Source organism: Talpa occidentalis, unplaced genomic scaffold, assembly GCF_014898055.3.
Source record: "Talpa occidentalis isolate TD23 unplaced genomic scaffold, MPIMG_talOcc4v2.1 talOcc4.3, whole genome shotgun sequence".
Lineage (NCBI taxonomy): Eukaryota > Metazoa > Chordata > Mammalia > Eulipotyphla > Talpidae > Talpa > Talpa occidentalis.
In genome coordinates, this window is record NW_023603184.1 from 71,221,361 (window position 1) to 71,243,074 (window position 21,714).

Consider the following 21,714-nt stretch of genomic DNA (forward strand, 5'->3'; position numbering starts at 1 on the left):
AACAGAGAATTAGCCATCTGAACTGAGAAATCAGGAGTTAGAAGTCATTGTTGTCACTCTTTAAGGTGTCCAACACTCTGTGTGTGTGTGTGTGTGTGTGTGTGTACATATATATATAATATATATATATATGTGCAATCACCCTACTCCCACACTCCTTATGTTTCTCAGCTGCTGTTTGTTCTCCCCAAAACTTGATTTCAGAGGGTACTTTGTTCTAGGTGCTAATTAAAAAAAAAAAAAAACCTATTTGTTACTGTTTGCCATTGGCTGTATGCATCAAAATCCTTTAAACTTGCTGAGTTTTCAACCTTCTGCCTAGTCAGTCTAGGTACCCCATCCTTGAGTTTTCGTTTCCCTGAGAGTCTGCACTTCTTGATTCTAATGTCATTTATCATTCAGGATACTTAACTACAAGCAACAGAAACTTACTCTGACTTATGGAGAGAAGGAATTTATTTAGAGGAAAGATGGGGAGTCAGACTCAGAAGCATATGCATCTGCAATCGAGTTCTCAAATTGTATCATAGAACTGGTTAGTGTCGACACTGCTCTCTCTACCACTACATACCTGGCATTTCAGCTGACATTATCAATACTGTGGCATCTGTCACTGGACACCACTGCCAGCAGTGTTCTGAAATCTTGATCTACTAGCTTTACGATCAGAGGCTTTACTTTCCACCAAAATTACACAGTGGAAAATACCAAGCCATTAGCAATAATTCAGATCCTGGCCAGGAAAAAATATACATTTGTTTGTTTCATAGAGACCTGCTCCATGACTGAACTACCTGGGTCCCAGCTTTACAAGGTTTACATACACAAATACTATTTTGTTGCTCTAATTTTCATTTTGTAGGTTAAGAAATATAAATTACGTATAGTACCTTAAACATCCCCTTTAGTTTATAGTGTATTCTTCATAGTGTTTACTGCCCTGATTTCTTCTTTGATTTCCTTGATGGGCAGCATCATGTAGTGGAAAGTTCTGGGTTTTGAACTCAGAAAAACTTTAGTTTCAGTCCTGACTCTGGCCCTGATCCACAGAGCTTCTTAGTGCCATATTTCTTAAAATTTCAATGTCTTGGCTTCTACTATAAGCTGAGCATAGTAAAATCTGCTCCTTGAATTGTTATGAGGATGAATATAATTCACATAGAGCTTAATAAGAGATGCTGAGAAACAGTGGGCTTGATTGTGTGGACAGAGTTGTATTTACAAAATTTATAACTGGGCAATTAAAATATGGTAAATGGGATGAACATGTGGAAAGAAGTAGAACAGATGTAGCAATTCCAAGAGATACTATTGCATTATTGTAAAGTAGTTCCAAATATCTTTCCCCTTTTGACCCAATACCTATTGTTCACAAATGGTAGGAGTTCAAAAAATGAATTACTGTTGACCAGGAAATCACGACTTTCACCATTAGCTATTAGGGCTTTCACTATTGAAATCTCACTGTGTTATTATCTTCCTCTTAAGTTTGTAATGCATTTTTGAGAGGATGTGATAAACATACAACTCCATCCTAATAAGCATCTTTATGTCTATAAGCAGTGTCCTTTAGTAATTATTATTAAGAATTATAATCTAAACTCTGTATGAAAAAATAATTAAGATAGAATTAATTTCCCTCAAATGTGTTGCAAGTATATTATTTATACAAATAAATAGAAGAACTATATAATAAAAATATATTTTTAGTATATAAAGGACATATAATGAATGTAAATATGACTATTATACCCTTATCCTTTGTTTATATGCACATATACTTTTTATTTTTAAAAATTCCTGAAAAAATAGCTATCTGTAATATCATATATAGCAATAGGTCCAAAAAGTTTAAATGATTGATGTCTTTCAGAAATATCTAGGCAACTGGGAGGTACATTTATTAACCACCTGGGGGGAACTTGGCTTCAAAGCAAATCTACTATGATTAGAATCTGTACCATACATAGCTAAGCACAGAAAGTCCTGGCCACCAGATGTCACCATTCTTCTATTTCCCTCCTAGTGCCCAAAGAGAGCATGAAACCTTTTCATCCTAGGGAATGAGGGAAATAGCATATCCGACAATCTTGGGATTTCACTAAAGGCCTAATTAGCAGGAATCATCTCCTGCCCTTGCAGATTTCCTTGTGGCTTTTTTGAGCATCACCTGGACCGTTTCTAGCTAAGATCAGTGGCTAGGAATTTGGAGCTCATGTGGTCAGGAAATGTTACAGCCATTTCCTTCAGCTTGAAGTTAAAAGTAGGACTGACCTAGTGGGGCCAGAGTCTAGTGCAGAAGCAGTGTATGGAAGGGGATGAAGCATGTTCCTTCAAGACCCCTAAGTTCCCAGACTTCCCTAACCAACTGGGTGGCTCTGAGAGCTCATAAAATGCAGGAGTTGGACTCAAATCATTTCTAGGATCTAAATACTCCACAATCCTCAGTTTTTAAATGCCCCTGCTGGGGCATGTGGGCCACTGGGTGGAATGATTTAAGCTCATGGAAGAAGATTCCAGGGAGAATAGTGAAATGAGGGGGTGGGGGGGAGGAAAGTAGGGCGGCCGGGTGAAGAAATCATGCAGGAAAGGTCAGAGAAAGTTGAACATAAACCCTCATTACAGTAACCTGTATAGTGACTGGTCCTGAGGCCTGGAACTTGCTGCATGGATGAACCTTGTTGGTTCACCCCCAGGTAAATCACCAGGCCACTCTCTTTCCATTCCAGATAACACTTAACAATGATCTATAATGCTTACTGATGTAAATGTTCAGCTTTCTCTCTCCTGGGCTTAGTTGCATTTAATATGCCATGTCAGCCAGTGTTCTTTGTGGTGCCTTTAGGGCAGAAGATGTGTTTTATTTCTTTTTGAATTTATGGCGTTCAGCTAGCCTGTCTAGAGAGTTCATAAAATCCAAGGGCGGGAGAGGTGCAGAGAAACAGGAATGGAATTCATTTATTAAGCCCCTACTATGTGTCACGTATTGCTAAGTATTTACATATATTTCGTTTCTTCTTCTAACATAACTTTATGAAGCAGTATTTATTAAATTCATAGATTAAAAAAAAAACAAACCCTGAATTTAAATGGTTAAGTGGCTTGCCCAAGGTCATAAAAACCAAGTAACAGAAACTCACAGTACTTAAAAAAAAAAAACTCATTCTATGAAGAGGAAACTGAGGTTCAGAGAATTAATTAAAGTTACCTGCCTGCCTAGATAGATGGTTGAGCTCACAGTCTCCCCCTCACTGGGCTTTCATTGTTGAAGGGAGCCTGGTCCTTCGAGGCCTGAAAAGCACCACTCTGGAGGATGCATCGTCATAGCAACATTTGCACACAGCCCCTGACCTTGCTAGAACATTATTTATGGCCGCGATCAAACTGTCTTCCTCACTCCTTTCTCCCCTTGGGCTGCGGAATGGAGAGGGGTAAGAAGTGCTCCCGACAGGGTTGAGAGTTTGCAGACGGCCCCTGAGCGGCCGGGGCGTTCCGAATTGGCTGAGCGCTCCGCCGGGGAGGGCGGGGAGTTTGCCGAACGTCCCTGGCCAGAATCCCTGTCTTCAAGAACCTCGAGCCCAGAGCCGAGAGAAGTTGGAGTGGTCGGGTAGGGGAGAGCAGAGAGCAATTGCAGACAGACCCCCGCCCTGGCCGGCTGAGCCCCGCGGCCGCGTCTCTACTGCGTCCAGACGGAGTGTGGACGCGCCGCGCGGCCCCGCCAGGGCTGGGAGTTTGCAGACCGTCCCTGCCGCGGCCCGCTCGGCGGCGGCCCTGCGGCTCCGGCTGCAGCCGCGGCGGCCCGGGGCGCGGTGAGCCCAGGTAGCCGCGCCGCAGGCTCGAGGCTGTGCACCCCGCGCCCCGCCGCCTCTCGGGCCCCTCGGGGACGGCGGCCGGCGGGCGCTCCCGGTTGCTGCTGCTACCCGAAGAGAAGGTGAGAGACCCCGGGTCGGGTCGATCGCGCACCAGCTCGCCATCCCCGCGGGGACGCTCGCGGGGAGCTGGTGCGGGCTGGGGGAGCCCGCATCCAGGGCGGCGCGGCCGGGGGCTGCCGCTCGCCGCCCCTCGGCTGGCCGTGTGGGTGCCCCTGCCGCGGCCGCTCTGGGGAGCCCGGGAGTGCAGGCGGGGGCGCGCCTTGGGGCGCCCACCTGCCCGGGGCAAGCTCTCCCCGGGGAGACTGCAGCTTCTCGGGGCCGGTGGGAAGGAGGCGTGTGGGCTCTTCCAGGGGCTGTCGGGGGAGGCTTTGCTGGTGAGAGCTGGAGGCGAGCAGCGGGGGCTGGCAGATGGGCGTAGGGAGCGCGGAGGAGCCCGGGGGGGTCGTGCCGCGGGGCCGGGCCGGGCTGGGGTCCTCCGGACCTGGGCGCTCTGGGTGGACTCAGCACGGGCCAGTGGAGAGGAAGTGGGGGAGGCTGGCCCCGCGCCCCAGGGGAGGATGGATGCGGCGGGCCGGCGCGCGGGTTCGGGGATTACGAAGGCCGGGGTATCTTCCCCACCCCTTGGGGGCGGCCTCGGGTCCGCGATTCCGCCCGCGCGCTCCGCCGGGGTGCCCGGCCGGAGAGGCTGCGGGAGCGCAGAGCCCACACCCGCGCGCACACTCCCGAGAGCATGCTCAGTGCGGCCCTGGGAACTTCCTGCCGAGTCGAAAGCTGCCCCGGCCCCCTCCCGGCCTTTTCTGGGCCCGCGGCTCTCAAAGTTGGGGGCGGTGGGGCGCGCGAGTGGCGGGGGCGGGGGGTACGGCGCCCGCCTGTCGCGCTTTCGCGCCCGGGGCCCCTGCTTCGCCGCTAGCCGGCTCCCGGCGCTGTTCCCGCCCGCCGCCCCCGCGCCGGAGCCCAGGCGTGGATGTCATCCGCTGCTCCAGGGCCGGCTCCGAGGGACGGGGTGGTCAGAGGCCTGGCGGAGCGACTGCTGCCAGGTGGACCCACCCGCGGTGCGCTCGCTGCGCGCGCGGAACCCGCGCGGGAAGCAGACTAGATGGAAGGGGGTGTGTGAGCCAGCCACGTTCGCGCACACACTCGCTGTCACACACAAAGCCGTGGTTTCGCAGCCACGCGAAGGAGGGAAGAGGTGGCGCTTGCATTGTCCAGCCACTCTGGAGCGCCTGCACGGTCCTAGGCGCCTGAGAACTGCGGGAATGGCCACTGCGGAGGGTTTTCGGAGAAACCAGAGTGGAGAGCTAGGGTCCGGTGCTCTGGGCACTGACGTCTTGGCCAGACCCAAGGCGCGTGCTCTGCCTGCACCCTGTTCTGGCGGCGCGTGGAGGGAAGGTTGAGCACTTCTGGGCCAGTGAAGTTGGGGCCGGGCGAGGTGAGTTCTGTCCGGGTAGACAGCATTGCTCCTGGAAGCACTCTCAGGGTCTTCTAAAGAGAGGCCAGTGAGAAACTGGTGTTCCTCTGCCCCCCCCATTCGTTGTCTGGGCTCGAAGGACATTGGTTTTTACTCAGAGAGACTCCCCAACATGTCACCCACATTCTGAACCTTGACTTAGGATTAGGAACTCTGTCTTTGATTGCAGACAATCACAAAGCAGGTTTTTGTGTTGAGCAAACATCACAGATTTATCATGAAGAGTGAATTTTCACACACACACACACACACACACACACATACACCCTTCCAACTTTACTGCACTTTTTGTTACTGTTTTGTTATTGAGATGGGCACCCTCAGGTTTGCTTGGCACTGTGAAGATTAGAGTGAACCCCCCCCCCCCATCCCCTTACAGGCCCATTAGTTTCCTCCAGTGACTCACCTGATGTCTATGTAGTCCTCAGAGAATGAGGAAGTGATGGAGGAAGGGCACTAAGTGTTCCTTTTGTCCTGGTGGAACTGGATGCCTGGACATAGGTTTGGGCTTTTCTTGTACCTCCTCCTTTGTTCCTGCTGTCTTTCCTACTTTGGGACTCTTGTGAGTGGAGTCACAGGGAGAAAGGCTGCAGTGCTGCTTGGGGGCATTTATAGGGTTTGCATATACAGCATTGGCTTGAAGGTGAACTGTAATAGGAGGGGAACATGGGGGCTCTTCCCAGCTCTGGCAGTGGCATCTGTGTGCTGTGGCTGCTGCTGCAAAGCAACTCCTGGGCTTTCTGATCTCCCCAGCAGTGTGCATTTCAAGTATGTTGTGTTTGAAAGTGTGAATACAGCACTCATTTATATATATGCTCACATCCGTATACATTTTTTTTTTTATAAAGAAGCATGTGCATATGTATGTGCATATGCAGTGTTCTTGGGTAGCATCTTGGAGCTGGAAGAGACCTCAGGAGATCACAGGAATTCAAATTTTCTCCCTTTCTATTCAGTTTTCTCAATTTAAAAATAACCAACCAGCCTTCTGCCCAGCTGGCCTCCAAAAGCATTGAAATGCCAGAATCCCCTTGTGATCCCAGCCTCTGGAGAGGCCTTGACTCCTTCCACGAGAAGTGTCCATTCTAGATATTGCTCCATGTGGCTCAGATCTAAGTCACTATGGATTGATTTTGGCGGAGGACAGTCGGAGACCAGTGTCCCCTGCAGAGATGTCTAGAAAACTGTAAAAAGCAGTCATCAGTAAGACTTGATGGGAAGTTTTTGTCCTTTTGCACTCTGCTCATCAGGCAGGAAGTTGCTCTGCTTGTTCCCGGGAGCAGTGGGAACTCATTTTGTTATTTTCTCCTGTGTCTGGACCTCTGACTCTATCTAGGAAGGCGAGGTGATGGTTGGGATGACATTCTGTGTTACGTCGTTTTATGATGCATGCACGTAAGAGAGCTGTGGGGAAAACAGGAAAGCAAGTGCTGTCAGGAGCTTTGTCTCTGGGAGTTTATTATGGTGGATGTCAGAGTTTGAGGTAGGGTCCCAGTGCGTGGTATAAAATTAGTGGGCAGTTTTGGTTGACAAGTATGTGTTGTAGAATGAAGTACTTTAAAAAGAGACAGAGGAAATCATTTTTATATTTGAGAGAGGATGTCATGTGGGTGACAGTTGAGAGATTTGGGTAGAAATAAACTTGGTACTTGTCAGTGCGTGTTTTACGAGGCTGCCTTTAAAGTTAATAATGGCTTTGAAGTATATAGTCATTCTTAATAACCTGAAGATGACTATTTAATTTATTTTTGAAATTGAGCAAAGATCTCCCCAGCCCCGTCTTCTTAAAATTTCTTATCTAAGCCACATCCCTACATCTTGCATCTTGTGTCAACACAAAAAACTTTATCACAGTTGTTGACCTTGACCCAGCTACAGGTGAACTCTGAGTGTTTCCTGGGCATCCACCATGAGCCGTATACTGTACTGGTATTGAGAATAAAGATGTCCTTCTTCAAGATTATTTTTTCACTTTTATCTGACCTTCTCTCTCAGTGGGTAAATGCAAAATACTCGATCTTGGAGAGCCCCCAACGTGGGTCCCAGGGGCCTTGGTACCATAACCATGTTCCCAGCTAGAAGATTTGGGGACTTGAACTGTGTTTGCCCATGTAAGCTCTTTTATTTATTTGCTTGTTTTTTCATCATCACAATTAAATGCATCCTTTGCCGACTTTGTCACATCTGGAAAGCTGTATGTATGCATGAAAGGGGTCGTAGGAATAACTATTTCTTCAAAATCCCATAGGTCTTTTATGTGGATGTATAATCACCCTTTGGAGTAAGAACAGAGGCCTTCCTGTGGGGCACTTTGTCCAGCATTAAAAATTGGGCAGATGAAGGGGTATACGCTCTCAAGGCTGGGTTTAATTGGAGCAGTTCTTGCAAACTAATAGCCCTACTACTGTGCCTGTGTTAGTGTCTGCTGTTTCTTGGCCCCCATTGAGGCCAGTACCAAGGATGGCCAAGGAGCATTTCTCTACCCTAGTACACACAAACTCACAAGTAACACCTAAGGAGCTGGTTACTTGGAAGAGTTAGAAACTGCCGTTTGCAATCGGTTTACTTTTTTAAAGCCAGTATGTAAAGGTTTTTCCTTGAAAAACCTTATTTGCACCCCTCTGTGATTTTTGTGACCGGGCATTGAGGGGAATATGTGCTGCCCCACCTCCCTCACAACTTCCTTCCCTTCTACCCCATCAGAACCTCTCTCCTTAGTGGTGTAGTTCTGAGCACACATGGTGTACAAGTCCTGTCATGCTGGGAAGATGCTTTTTATAAGTACCCTGCACAGAGCAGTCTGCCACTGTAATCGTTTTGGATCACTTTCATGTCTCCATCCACCCATGGGAGCGTGTTGTTGATGATCATCATAGAGAGTGCATGTCTTTTGTGGAGAAATGTCAAAAACAGGTGGGTGAGAAAAATGGAAATAATGGTGATGAAAAAAGTTATTTTCTGTAGTTGACATGATTCCAACCATAATACAACTATACTAAAAAAATGCTTCTTTTGTATTTCATTTAATTCTCACTACGGCTACCTAGGGAGATCTAGGGAAACTGATAGATGGCAGGGTATAAAACCTGACCTGGCTGAGGTCATGAACAGTGAGCAAGTGGCAGGGAGGGGATTAGAAACCCAGGTTCAGCCCCTGTTAGCTGCCCAAAGCTTTGTTGTTAAGGCTACTGTGCCCACCCTGTACTAACCAGTACCTTTTTCTGCATCCAAAGCCAAAAGGAATTTTGGACACTTGGGGCTTGGAAGAGATGTCCTGGAGGGCTCTCTCTGAGCCCCTTCTCTTTCTAGCTGAAATGGTGGAGGTGCAGAGAGATAGAAGAACTTTCTTGAAGTCTTTCTAACAGACAGTAGTGTCTCAGTCCTAACTCTTATTCCCACAGGAACAATTGATAACATTTGATAAAAAGTAACACTTGATAGCAATTGACAGCACAGGTATGCCTGCATTGTTTCTAGCGATGGATCTGGGAAGAGAATGTGACTTCAGGAAGAGAGCTAAATGCCACTTGCCATCTGTCCCTCTTACTCCTAGTGCCCTGGAAACTCATATTCAGCTTTACCTTGGACTCTGTTGGGGAGCAGGTGAAAGTGTCCAGCTCACTTCACTATCCCCAAACGGGGTTAATCTAAGCAACTGACGTGTCTTTGAGGAGATGTTCCTTTCCTCATGTCACCTTTTCAGTAGGACATCTTTAGAATATAGTGTGAGATGGATTTTACATTCATTCTTAAATTTTCTCTTCCTTTCTGTATCTTAAGTCCCTGATTTCTCTCAGCATTATTTCTACTTTTTAGGAGAATGGGGGTGGGCTAAGGGCTATTCCTTAATAGTTCCATTAAAGGGCCTGTGAAGACAATCCTTCAGTGTCTGTGAAGTCTTAGAAAGAGAGCCAAGATTCTGTAAGATGTTCCTCTGCCCGCCCAGCTTGCTGTGCTCTGAGGAATTTTTCTGGTGGCATATCAAGAAGCACATTTCCTTTCAATTTACTCCTTTCTTTTTTAAAAAAATTAATTACAAGTACTAATTCAACACTGATTGAAGACTTGGATATTAGTCTTGTTATGATATATAGAAGAAAACCTGGACTATATGCTCTACAAAATTGGCCTTAGAGATGTCTTTGGAAACTCAGCTCCAATGGCAAGGAAAACTAATTCAAAAATAAACAAATGGGACTACATTAAACTAAAAAAAAAAATTAATTACTCTGGGCCTTCCTGGTGCACAAGGGGTTAAGTGTCAGCACTACGAAGCTGTGTGCAGCCCTAGTTGGATCCCTGGCCAGGGAGCTAACCCACATAGCACAGCAGACCTCTCCTGTCTTACCTGCTGCTCCCTTCAGCTGTGTATTTCAGTAGCTCTACCTGTTCTGCTCCCCACTCTGTCTCTGGTGAATCCTCTCACCCCCCTGTACCTCTGGCCGGCACCCTAGCTCTTGTATGCATAAATAAATAAATCTTTCAAAAATAAATAAAAATTTCATTATTTCGTTATTGTAAAGTTCTTATTGTAGTTTTCTAATACCATCTGATTATGTTTTTCAATTCTAATTGATTGTATTTTGTTATTTTTATTTAAGTTACTGTACGGTAAGGAAAAAGTATCAGGCTTTTCTGCCCTCCCGCCATCAGGATAGATGAGGGAACCCTGTGGTCCTGAATGCATGCCTGATGGCGGGCACCTGGAGTGGGTACACCTGGGCTGAGATGCTGAGTTTATAAGGGCGGTGTCACGGGGACACAAGCAGAAGCCGAGAGAAGAAGAGAAGCAAAGAGAACGCCAGAGAGCCCAGATAGAGTGAGGATTTGCTGGGGGCTGGGAGGACTGCCAGCCTCCCGGCCCCCCAGCACCCCTGCCTGCCATATGCCTGGTGAATCTAAATAAAAGACCTGCAAAAGCCACTGAGGGCTCCAGGATGCTGACTCCTCCTTTACCCTGGTCTGCTGGATCATAGAAAACCTGTACTGTGTCTTCCTGTCCCTACAGTTACATAACTTCATACATAACATGAATTAAGTTTCAGATGTAACCATTATAAATCAATGTCTTATACTGTACGCTGGTAGTATGCCTATGGTAATAGATGCTATGCACTAGGAGATACTAGAGTAAGTTCACCACTGAAAGTCCAATTCTATCCTCCACCATATAATAAACCCCTATTACCTGATTTCCCCTTCCCTTCCAATAATGCTAATTTGGTCTTATAGCCTAAAAGTTTATTTTTGTTTTATGAAGGTCATTTATTTGTTTTGTTTCTTTATGGGGCACATATGAGGTAGATCATGATGCTTGTCTTTTTATTCCTTCATTATCTCCAGGATTGCATCAGGAACATCAGTGTTCTCCCCTCTTCCTGATTTTGAATGCTTCTGGGTGGTAAATAGTTCCCAGCTGCTCAAAGAGTTCAAGTCTAGGCCCGGTCAGGGCCTACACAGGGGGAATAAATTCGTTTGGTAGGCAGTATGCAAATGGAAATCATATTAATTCAGCACATGGTACTACTGTGGACCTCAGTTCCTATGTTGAAAGCGAAGAGAGGATTGCATGCATTCCAAAGTTCTGCTCAGTCCTAACATTATAGAATCCTATTAATGTGGTAATCAGGAGGTGTGGGATAAAGGTAGAAAATTCCCTTAGTGAATAAGAAAAAAGAAGATTGAGAAAAAGCTCAAGCTGTTTTTTTGCCTTTTCTGGTAGAATCTCTTTAGTAGACAGTTGACATGCTTACCTAAGAAGAACCAACCCTTTATTATCACTGTCTTTGGGGATGTTTATTTTTGTATGTTTAGAAATAAAAAGCCTTAGTCCCTACTTGTCAGCCTAGAAATAACCTGCTTCTCTTTGTGAAGCTGTATTTTCCCTTGGGAAATTGAGATTCAAAGAGCAGAAGATGACCAGACTCACAGTTCTCTGATTAGGTGGCATGGTGCCCTGGGGAAAGTGGCAAAGTATTTACACTGCCACAAGTGGGGCCAAATTCTGTTTAGAGGCCTTCATCTTGCTTCACTATGAAACAACTATGTTGGAAGAATAAAAAGTTTGGTATGAATTTCCTTGCAGCTGCTCTTCCCCCCAGCCATCTCTTATGTTCAAATTCGGTTTTGTCTTTAATAGTGTTCATGCTGATGATGAGCTTTCTATTATATATGACCAGTTCTTTGTCTTGTGCATCTAATTTTGGAAAGCACTATCTATGGCTTGTGTTAAGTACGATCCTTCTGTTTTCCTTTGGTACTTTTCTTAGCAATTCTGTTCTGGTGTAGTTCCCAGGCCTCTTCTTCTGTAAGTTTTCAGTCACCAAGGGTGGAGGCAGCATTGTAAGTGGCCATTTGGAGGGGAAGGAGAAATTTCTTTCATCCCCTGCTCCGGTAATGTTCTTCATATGAGCAGTCCCCAGTCTTAGATGAGAACTTTACAAATACAGCTTCAAGTCTCCCTGCCCATCTGGATTGCCTGCTCTCTTTGACGAAGTTCTAACTATTGGGCTTGCCAGATTTAAAGACAACGTTTTTATGTGCGTAAGCTTTCATTGTACATTATGTCGTAAGCACAAATGTACTTCTCCTGGACATATATTCTCAGCTTTCCTCTCTAGCTTTCCTTTATTTGCTATTCTGGTACCCAGTGAGTTCCAAAAAGGGAAAGGTTTTTTTTTTATTAGGTTAGTTAAAAAATTTCATCCGATCCCAAGGTTTTCTTAGAAAGAAATATGGAACTCTGGCAGTCCAGATGAGTCTGGAAGCACCATCACTGGCATGGGGCCTGGCCGGAGAGTCACGTGATTACTTGGCTGCCTGTGTCATGGGTAAACTGACTGTGGGTGAGGGCTCCGTGCAGTTGCTGTCTGGCTTCATTTATGTCCCTTCACTGCATTGTGATTCTGGGTTCTCATTTATCAAATGAGGTTATCTGTTCTCCTATATTTATGGAATTCTGTTAGTATACTTTCTTGGCTGAGCTCAGTGCACTGATCTACTCTGGTTTCTTTAATCTGTGCTTAAAGTTATTCTGAGGGTTGCCCTAATTTTAAAGCCATCTTTGGTCATTGTGCCTCTTCAGAGTTCTGGTTTTCAACTCTGTGGTACTCTGGGAGACATTTCTCTCTTTCTATGTGAGCACAATTCAATGGGAGAAAGAAGTTGGGGGTGGGGAAGAGAGAGAGAGAGATTGATTGACTATGGCCACACACAGGTAGGGTCATTATCTTATTATATTATCCATCACAAGGAGTTTCAATTCTGAAGTCACCATCAGTTAAATGAAGTCTCTAGAAAGTTTCTGTGGAAAGATTTTGCTATCAGTTCCCCGCCCCCGACATGCTTTTCAGAGCTATAGCTTGAAGATTGTATCCTTCGAGACTGAATGGATTGTGACTTTATTGTTCTTCACTAGACTACAGTCATGTGTTTTCCATGATAATGAGTTGCTTGTTCTATCACATTGCTTTTTCTCTAACTGCCCTTGGACCCGGGCAGACTCAGCTTTCCAATTTTGATGCTCTACTTGGTTAGTGTTTTCTGAGTTTCTGGGTTTCTTCCTCTCAGTGCAGTATCTTCAAAAGAGACATTTGTATTTCTTCATTGTAAGCTTCGAGTAAAGATTACAAGCTTATGTCTTCCTTTGGTTACTACTGTAACAAATAACCACAAATAAAGCAACACAGCTTTATTTTCTTACAGTTCTGTGGGTTAGAAATCTAAGGTGTATTTCACTGGCTAAAATCAACAGTATCCAATCCTTCTGGAAGCTCTAAGGGAGAATCCATTTCCTTGCCCTGTTACTACATGCCGCATACTTTCATAGGATTGGGTCCCCCACTTCTAACTTCAAAAACAAAGTGTTGAGCTGAGTTCTCATCCCTCTGCTATCAGATGGGTTGGCTGACAGCAGTTGGGAAAGGATCTGGATTTTAAGGATCTATGTGATTAGACTGGGCTCACCTGGATAATCCAGATAAACTCATCTAAAGGTTCTTAATCACATGTCTCTTGTATGGTAACATGTTCATAGGTTCCAGGCATTAGGACGTGCTTGTCTTTGGTGGACATTTTTCTGCTTTTCCGTCAAGGACTTCACAGTCACAGATAGGAGCTGTGCCTAACTCCTGTTTCCTGTCTTTTTGAATATATTCAGATTAACTGTTTCCGAAACACAGTGTCTAAAAAAGGCTTGAGTTTGACCATGACCAGACAGTGAGCTGTGTGCATTTCCATTGTCAGCAGTTCTCTTATTACAATGAGGAACCTGAAGTGTAGTGGAAACTTACCCAGGGGTCACAGAGCCAGAAGTGAAAGGGTCTGTGGACAAAGTGAACTCATTGATTCCAAAGCCTGTGTGCTTTTCACCCTGCCTTTCTGTCTTGGAAGTGATAATGGAAAACCAAAATAAGAAATGGGAACGGGAAACTTAAAATAATGTAAAGTCTGCTTCTGCTAAGGTGATGACAAACAATAAATATTGCCTATTGTACACTAATGACAGGAATGGCCTGATGAATGGACTTCCTCTAACCACACTTTTTGTCTGGTAATTTTGTAGCCAGTTCCCCTTTCCTTCATCACCACTGGGATTGGCCACATGACCTGCTTTAGCAGTGGGGTGTTAGCAAATACCCTGTAAACAGTTTAAAAGCATCTGTGTGTTTCTGATGTCTATTCCACATCTAGGCTTCCTCTCTCAGCCCCCTGTCCATGCCATGAGAACAGGCCAACCTAATGGAGCATTCTGAAAGACAGGAGGTGGGGGATAGTTAGGGGGAGGGTTCAGATGTAGGGGATGTGTCAAGTAATGCCACCTGAGGTCTTTGAGTTGAGTCAGCTTCCAGCTGAGCTGTTGAGTGCTGAAAGCCTGCTGACTATGTCTTGTGAGATGTGCAAAGCCTGTTCCAGATTACCAGAACCACTCAACTGATCTAGAGTTGTGGGAATAATAAATGTTGTTTTAAATCACTGAGTCCTGGGTAAGTTTGTTATATAGCAATTCCTAACTGATACACAGTTCATGTTTAAATAGCATAAGGAGTATTTTTTAGTGTCCTTGCGAAGATCATTTGGGACTACTTGTATCTAATTAGTATTCTTCCAAGATTGTACTTTAGACTCAAGAACTTGCCCATTATATCTACCCTCTTTTATTTATTTTTTTTAAATATCAGAAATCCTTTATTAGTTGCAGTGAGAAGCAGGCTTATTTGACACAATTTATTATTTCTTGTATGCTGTATTTTGACCCCAACCCTTTAGTAAGCAATACACATTGACTCAAAACTTTTATATGCATGTATAAAACAGCAAGTTTTCATGAAACAGTACCTACTCTTTTATTTCTGATGCCGTCTGGTGTTTTCTCTTCAATTCTGTTTTACTTATTTTTAAAAATGTTAGTCAGAGTTTGGGAGGCTTGAACAGGTAGGGGGAATTGATAAGGTTGCATGGAAACTGGGCCATAAGACTGATCACCTTGACCGTGACCAGCAGAGCTCCAGGAATGCAAAAGCAGAGGCAGATGCATTCTGTGTCAAGGATCAATACCCAAGAACAGACATCTTAGCAGATAACTGGCATAAACTGGTGCTACTAGTAAATATTTACCAACAGAGTATAAAAGAGAGCCTCAAGCCCTTCTTGGTGCCAGTCTCATCCCCTGGTCCCTTGCAGGGTATTTTAACAAATCTACCTTTACCTTTTCTGTTCTCCTAAATAAATAAATAAATTAAAAAAAATGTTGATTGATGTCAGCGTTGTGGTTTGCTGCTCATTTAGTAAATAAAGTTTTATTGGCACTCAGCCACTTCCATTCATTCATGTATTATTTATGGCTGTTATCATGTTACAGTGACAAAGCTCAGTATTGTGCAGAGCTTATCTTGCCTATGAAACCTGGAGTATTTACTGTCTGGTTCTTAAAAAACTTTTCTGACTTTTGCGCGAAATTGATTTCATAACCCATCAGTTAGTTGTGATCCTCCATTTAGAAGACACTGCTCAAGTGACTTAGCTTTCCTGCTACCCTTCTGGAAATTATATAAAACAAATCTGGCAGTTGTGAAAACTAACCCTTTCCCTGTGTCATGCTCAAACTTTCTTTTCTATTTACGTAGGTTCAACCTTTTTTTTTTTTTTGCCATTTAACATTATACTTGTTTGGTCTATATGGGAAATAAAGCATTTATAAAATGTTTCATTATGAGTAGTATTGTGGGCCCTCCCTAATTCCCAGGTTTTTAATTTAAATGAGGCTTTCTTGTGGAAGCTAGGTGGAATTAAAATGGACACAAATTCCATTCAAGTGCTAGTTATTTATTCATTAGATTCCAGCAGTGCCTTTTTTGTGATATAATGGAGTCCATTAGTGGAAGAGGTAGAGACACTGTGATCTTGCTGTCTTTGAGAACACCTTTCTGGCAGCTGGTCCTTATGCCCGCATTTCTGAATTAGGATGGTATTATTTCTGAGCATAATAACATTTAGAGACATTAAATCATGGGCTTTGGGTTTTAAAAAGACTTTGGAAAAAAATTTTATTCACTCAGATCTAATTGGACCCTTAAAAGCCAATCTTTCCTATACCTACATTTTCCAAGCCTGTCAGGAAGGACAACATTTTATTTAGATTGTGTGACTGATGGAATTTGTGAACAGGAGCTGAGGCAGAAAAGACTTCAGAATGATCTGGATGTCTTTCTAGAACCTGAAATGCCAGGTGAGCAAAGGTCACTGGTCCACTTACTTCTTGGTGGTGAGAGTAGAATCAAAGCAAATGAGCTTTAAACTACAGCATGAAGGAAGAGTTTAGGTAAATCTGAGGAATATTCCCTAAATCAGGCAGGTTCTTTTGACATAAATGTCAGTTTTCCTGGACATTTTGATGTCAGCTACCTCCCTTATTTCAGATGTGTGGCCATCCCTGCAGCTGGGAATGCGTGAGATGAATAAGAACTCTTCTGGATGCTAGTAGCTACCCTCTGACAGCTTGCTTCAACAAATGGTGGAGAGTTCACACAAGGGCTGCAGGAACCCAAGCTTTGAGAACTTTAAGAGCACCCACTGCCTTCATTGGCCTGGGTGCTTATTTCTCCCTGCTGTGTTCTGCTTTTCTTGTTTCAAGGGCAGAATTCTGGGTAAGCCCCTGACAAATTAATCTCATTCTTGTCACGCTAGCATCTAGTTTTCTAGGACCTATCCTCTTGGTGACCCAGCTTGAGACCACCAGAGAGGAACAGAGCTTTTGGAGATGACATTGTAGATTTTGGCTAGCTCAGAGAATTTTTTTTTTTTCAAGGACATTTCAGAAATGTGTGTTTTGGGGTGGGGTAGTTTTTTTTCCAGTGATTGAAGGGTTCTGTTAGCATTTGTTGGGTTGTGACCAGGGATGTTAAACATCCATGATGGGTAGACCAGTTTTATACTGTTACCCACTATGAGCCAATTATGGATAATAAATCTGCTTATTGCCTGAAATTGGACACCTAACTTACACATAAAAAAAAGAATATTTTGTACATTTCAAATAAACATTGACTTTCCTGTCAATGTGAGATTCCTCTCAAAGAAAGATCATATTTTGTTTTGTTGGGAAATTTTCAACTATTTTGGAAAATCATACCACTTTGTAAGCCGATTTCAGGTACTGTTAACAATCTTCTGGTCGAGAACTATATGAAACACTGAAGTACATGTTACAGAATGGAAACTGCTTCTATCACTGACACATTACTTGTGTCCGTCCACTTTTATAACTGACCTTTTCTTCTTAGACTTTATATTAATGTGCAAGCATCTAACAATTCCATTAGGCTTTCTAGATTTGTCTTACCCAACTATTCACATATTTCAAACATAGGTTTGTTATAAATTATTTTCCTTTTATTCTTGTTTATATTATTTTATATTACATTGTTACTGTTATATTGTTAGGGTAATAAATATCTAAGTTTGAAATTGTGTTTAGGAAGAATAAGTACTAAGAATTTGATTTCAGGTAGTAAAAGGGTGTTATAGGTTTGCTATGTGGTATAGACTTTGGGGCTGATAGAGTTTAGAATACAAAACTTGGGGAGGTGATTTATAAAGTAATTTCCCCCTTGTCTAATGATTCGGCTGATTAAATCCACTTCATACTGATAATTATTTTAAAAATAACTGGTCCATCTCTGGTGGCGCAAGGGGTTAAGCACCATACTATTAAGCAATCCGCAGCCTCTACAGCACCAGTTCAATCCCCGGCCGGCCAGGGAGCAACCCACATGGTGCAGCAGACCTCTTATGACTCGCTGCTCCCCTCAGCAATGTACTTCAGTCAATCTGCCTGTTCTGTTCCCCACTCTGTCTCTGGTGAATCCTCTCACCCCCTGCATCTCTGGCCTGTACCCCAGCTCTTGTATGCATCAATAAATAAATCTTCAAAAAAAATAAACATAAAAATAACTGGTCCATACATTGGGTGCAACTGACTGAGAAAAAGGAGTAGAGACGTACCACTCATGGGTGGGGAGGTCCTCTCCGTTCCCTGTATGTGCTTTACGGTTCCCACTGGGACAGGGCCCCTTTGTGGACCTCCACATCTTCTTGTAAAAGCCATAGGAGTAGAGATTAGAGGAGATGATCCTGTGAGCTTTATGGGATCTACCGCAGACCACTTTGCAGGACTTCAAGGGAATTTGTGAATTTGCCTGGGAATATTGCACCTTGCTTTTCGTACCCATCTAAACCAAAATTGGATAATTCCTTGACTCAATGTTGGCCACAAATCACAGTTATATTAGCATTATCTGTGACTTTGCCACCAATAGAATCCTGATATTTTCATGTCCCGTTGTAGCTGGCAAACAGATATCTCGAAGTACCAATACGAGTTATGACTTGAAATGATGGTGGTTATTACACTGGTGTTATATAAATAACAACTGATGTTGTTATTTAGTGCATTAGTAAACCACATCTCTATAATAACATTTATATTAATATATTGCATTTTAAACAATATCTTGGTAACCACATTTAAACTTAATTGAATTTTTCTATATAATCCTAGGTATTTCATTTTATGCATTTAAGAAATACTGAAGAGGAGTTCACAGGCCTCACCAGTCTGTCAACAAGTTGGTAGTACAGAAAGCAAAGTAGAATTGTGGGGTGTTCTGAGCACTACATACCCCACCCTGCTTCTGCTCTGTCCTCTTCATGGGGAGTTGATCTACTCCTGACTTGATCTTTCTCCAAGAATGCCAGATTTGGGCGTGGAGATAGTGGCCTATCGCCAAGTTAGTTATTTTCTTAGATCTGGTGAAAGAAATGAGCTTGATTTAATATTGGCTAATTCATTCATCATATAGGAAGAGATAGGTTTGTTAGGACATGCCTCTGGCAAGTCTGTATGGATTAGCACAAGGTACACAGTACTTTTAAAGCCAAAATATACTGATTATCTGACTCCTAAACAGAAGTGTGATTTCAATGTCAGGTCTTCAAGTGAAGGAAAATGATTGATATTCTGCAGGAATATTCCCCACATACAGACCAATTTGTGTTTCCTGCTATGTATGCTTCAGAGTTATGTAGTCATCAACATAGTTCTAAGAAGTACCTTATTGCCCAAGATGTAGGTTGCACAAATGACTGTCAGGGGGAATTCTTATTGCCATATGGTAACTGGAAATCTGATATTTTCATATCAATATATGGAGTAGAGGGGCATTCCTGGAAATTAGGATTTGAATGAGTTGGACGGATCTGTAGTACTACTGTGCTACCCTAGAGTCCAGCCTAGAGGGTGACATATCACAGCTTTAACTGGACTTCTGGGACTTGTGTCAGCCCTTTTCTGTTTCTAGTAACTTCTGTGGGTGGGAAATGACTTTGCCACAGAATAGCCAAGTCCCCTGCTTCTTGCTATCCTCCAGACACAGCTCAACTATTGCATTGCCTTATGCGTCTTTTCCCACTCATAGCTTCTAAGTCTATATTCAGAGCATGGAAATGCTGAATATTTCCTTTTTAACTCTTTAGAAGTTGGGCTTGCGGGCCTGGGGAGCTCCATGCATTCAATGCTAATACCTTGGACAACCAGAATTGATCACAAAGGGAATAAACATTTTCCAGTCTTTGTTTCAAACAAAGATTGGAATTGAATGGTTTCATTTTTTTCCCCTTCATTTTTCTGTGGGTTTAATTATTGATCAAATTTCTCATTGAGTAAAAACTTCCTAGAAGTAGGCACAGCCCCATTACATGATATTGTTCCTGTTCATGTTGGACTGAAGAGAACATACATGCAATTAACAAGCTCAGTAGTGAAGTGACTGTGTGTCTCTCTTTAACAAGGAACAGCAAAATTCTATTGCTTTTTGAATTGCTGTTCCCTATGATCATGTGTAAGACTGGACTCTTTTCAGCCTAATTTTAAAGTGAGATATCTCAGAATCTTTTTTGAGAAACTGCCCTTCTAACATTGGATTAGTAAGGCCAGTCCTTTTTTTGACTTGAGAAAGCAAGAATACCCAGTTCATTGACTATGATATGGTGATTTCATTCAGTGTGAAGGCTCTCCCCCCTCCATAGCCCCCAATTCTAGGCCACTTTCATTGGCCTGTTTTCATAGAGGTTTGTTTTGGGATGAATTTTGATCTCAGCCCTATCTTTGTGGAGAGAGTAAATAAAGCCCAGACAATCTAGAGTGTAGGAATTTAAATATTCATGAGTGTTTCATCTCCCCGTCAGTGGATGATAGAATTAACTGTGCAGTTGCTGCACACAGATAGGTCTCAAATGGTTTTATAGAGCTCCCCACCATGAAAAGTGGACAATATAGAGCCTCCCTTCAAGCTGACGGTCTAAAAGGTGAAGATCTCACATACAGAGTCACTCTTTTTCCCCAAAATAGACCTCTGCGCCATGGAGCTGTGCTCTGGAGCGTATTGTCTAGTTTCATGCTTATGACAACCCTGTAAATTAGTGTCTTTTGTTATCACTGAGTAAACCTGAAACCAGCACAGGAAGAAGTGAAGTGTCCTGTCTGTAGTGAGTGACTCACATAATTGCAGGGTGACCATATATGTAATTTATCAGTCAAATCTGAATACTTTTGAGACTGAAAGGTGATGCTATTAATTCTTAGGCCTAAATGGGATGTGTGGTTCCCCTGGTAATAAGGTACAGATTGGGAGTTTAATTCAGGTCTCTGATTCTGCAGCCTACCTGTTCTCCATTAGATGCATTAGGTCAAATCCCTTACAAATGAATTGGTAGGCTCGTGAAGAAGAGTTCAGTTCTAGGTGGAGAGACAAAGAGAAACTCCTCTAAGTCTTGGTAAAAGTTTCTTAGGCGGGCCTCCCCGGTGGCGCAGCAGTTGAGCACTGGGTTGCGAAGCTGCCCACAGCCTCTGCAGCGCCGGTTCAATCCCTGGCCGCTGGGCGAGGGTCCCACATGGCGCTCAGACCTCTCCTGCCGCCCGCTGCTCCCTTCAGCAGTGTACTTCGTCAGTCTGCCTGTTCTGTTCCCTGCTCTGGCTCTGGTGAATTCTCTCACCCTCCTGCCCTTCTGACTGTACCCAGTGCTTGTGTATATAAATAAATAAATCTTTAAAAAAAAAAAAGTTTCTTAGGCAAGAAAAACATCTTCTAGGGAGATCTTCTTTCATTTGGAAATGTGAACAGGGTTAAAATGGGAAGGCAGATGGTTTTTCTTTTCCTCAAGAGTGTTTTCCCATTCTTGCTTGTTTATTTAAAAGAGTGGTTCTGGTTTAGCATTTATAACAAAAATAAAGTAAGACTCATAAAATCTCATAACCAGGGTAAACATCTTCATGGCCAGTGGTTGCTATGAAGCAGTGTGATATGATGGATTCCTTTGTACTATGGCGTGTAGATGCAGCATACTACCCCTATTTTTAGCACACTGTCCTTGACTTTGGTTATCAAGGGAAATTTGTGTGGTTTATAATAGTACTAGGAGATATTCAGATAAAATTCCAGCCCTGGACTCATGCATTCCCAGTGTTGGACACTTTGGCTTGTGACAAGCCTCTGTGCCTCGGTAGGTCTCACACACATGTGTGTGAACACACCTAGTGGAGGTGCAGACACAAAGGTGAATGAGGCCCAAGGTACTTATAACTGATATTATAGCCCAACCATGAAAAGTAATAAAGAGCATCGCACAGCACTTCAGGATTTATTTGTTCACTCAGTCAAGTTCTCTTGCCACCTCCTAGGTCAGTTGAGGTGTGAAAGCAAAAGTTTCCTAACAGAGCAGTTCTTTGAATACTATGGCCCATGAAAACTTCCTGTGGGATTGCTATTCATCATCAAGTCCTCAGTGCCAAAGAATGACATGCCATTCGAAGGCCACTGC

General features: G+C 43.6%; 1 protein-coding gene across 8 annotated transcripts in view; it reads left to right on the forward strand.

Moving 5' to 3' along the window:
• Positions 1-3,847: 3,847 nt before the first annotated feature.
• The window catches only part of MGAT5 (alpha-1,6-mannosylglycoprotein 6-beta-N-acetylglucosaminyltransferase), a 320,132-nt gene continuing 302,265 nt past the window's right edge, over positions 3,848-21,714 (forward strand). For all 8 annotated transcript variants that reach the window (XM_054699673.1, XM_054699675.1, XM_054699671.1 and 5 more), the window contains exon 1: positions 3,848-3,931. The gene's annotated coding sequence lies outside the window, so the exon portion shown is untranslated. The remainder of the gene's footprint in view (positions 3,932-21,714) is intronic.